The sequence below is a fragment of the Aedes aegypti genome, chromosome 2 (genome assembly GCF_002204515.2).
Source record: "Aedes aegypti strain LVP_AGWG chromosome 2, AaegL5.0 Primary Assembly, whole genome shotgun sequence".
In the NCBI taxonomy this organism is placed as follows: Eukaryota; Metazoa; Arthropoda; class Insecta; order Diptera; family Culicidae; genus Aedes; species Aedes aegypti.
This window is the reverse complement of record NC_035108.1, coordinates 253,145,966-253,147,665: the sequence shown is the minus strand read 5'-3', so window position 1 is coordinate 253,147,665 and position 1,700 is coordinate 253,145,966. Positions and strand designations below refer to the sequence as shown.

The 1,700-nt window shown below is 40.1% G+C and overlaps 1 long non-coding RNA gene across 1 annotated transcript; it reads left to right on the top strand.

Moving 5' to 3' along the window:
* Positions 1-278: 278 nt before the first annotated feature.
* On the top strand, positions 279-950 carry LOC110675624. The gene is made up of 2 exons (XR_002499657.1): positions 279-744; positions 803-950. It is a non-coding gene; the product is annotated as an uncharacterized LOC110675624 (long non-coding RNA).
* The last annotated feature ends 750 nt before the right edge of the window (positions 951-1,700 follow it).

Sequence of the window (1,700 nt, the reverse complement as noted above, 5' to 3'; positions counted from 1 at the left end):
AGATTGGTGCAGGTAAATGGCTAATCTTTCCGGGTCCATGTTGATGAATTTAGTTGTCACATGGTTGTTCTTGGGCTGGTGAACTACATCCTGTATTACCCACTTTTCTATGGTTGTCTTGTATGTGTACCATTTAACGTGCATAGCATAAAAACAAAGTATCTTCATTCGAAAGCTATTGCGAGGAAGATATTGGAGAGTTTCCATAATTCTTGTAGGTACCATTGCACAGAGAAATTGTGCCTTCTGCGAACATCCTAAAAGCAGCTTTCCGTGAGTACCTCGAAAATAAGCCACTAGATGCGTAGGGTCAACAGCCAACTTAAGCCGTAACCGCGATGCTGATAAGAAAGACGGCACTGAGAATCTTACGCCAACCCTGCGACGCATCACCATAAGAACGAAATATTTCAGTTGATAGATAGTGAGCAATCGCCGCAGTCTTGTTGCTCACTCCAGCTTTGTCAGTGAAAGTATTTCCCACTCAACTATGAAGTTGATCATAGCATCGATCATAGTTTTGATCATTTTGTACAAATGCCTGAAAATTGACGCCGCAACGGAAGGATTTCCCATCCCGGACTCGGAGCGGCAGTTCGAGTTAATACGATCGAAACTCAGAGGAAGAACGGAAGAAAAGTGAAATGCGAACGAAGTGGCGTGCTTGTGAGATGATGATTGACAGCTGTGAACGCCTCGTAAAGCTCACGCAAACTTGACATACATTCCATAATAATCAGTAATGTTAGTACGTACGTTCAAATATTTGTTTGATCTATAATAAAACTTTCATCTCTTTTAGATATTTATTGCACTCATCTTAAAATGCATCCTATCTTGAAGAGTTTAATGTTCATATATGAGACCAAGAATGGAAACTTGTAAACAATTCTGTGTCAGTTAAGTAGTTCTATGTTAGGAATAAAGTATATGAGTGTTTAAAGTCTGAATGACATGTTTTAATGTATATTTAGTTGTGATTTTGACCCACGTACAATAGGTTGTGACTTCAAATCAAGAGTTTGTGTACCCTTCTGAATTCGAATAACACAAATAGAATAACTTTATAGTTTCCGGTCGGTTCAGGATCTTTTCGTAATTGAAATATCATTGACTTCCCTGGGCATAAAGTATTATCGTATCTGCCACACGATATGCGACGTCGAAAATGGCAACTTTGGCAAAGAAAGCTCTCAGTTAATAACAGTGGAAGTGTTTTCGCCACCTCTAAATTCTAATGTGTTCGACTTAAACTTTGAGGTTTCTTTTTTATGCGAATTAAACTCAAAAGAGCACATGAACTTTTGGTTTTAAGAACTTTCGAAAAATAAGCCACACCCCAGTGTACAATTATGCATTCTCATTCCTAAAACATGATAAAAACTAATCGATCGTTCATTTGAGCCAACCTCGTCAATTCAAGCGATTCCCACCGCGGTCCTGCAGCGTCCATCCTAACTGGGCGCATAATCATCAATTTAGACAATTATAAGCGCAAAAATGCTACCTCACGATCCCACAGCCAAGAATGGCTGTTTGTTTTCTACTTGTCCGAGAGGGCCCTCGAAATAAAAGGGGAACAACAACCACCGTGCCAAATTAGAAACGAAAAAAACGTTCCCATGGATGATGATCCCGCTCCTTGTCCAAACCGATCCAGAAACTCGCGGAATCTTGTCCCACTCCGCGGTGCTTGATTT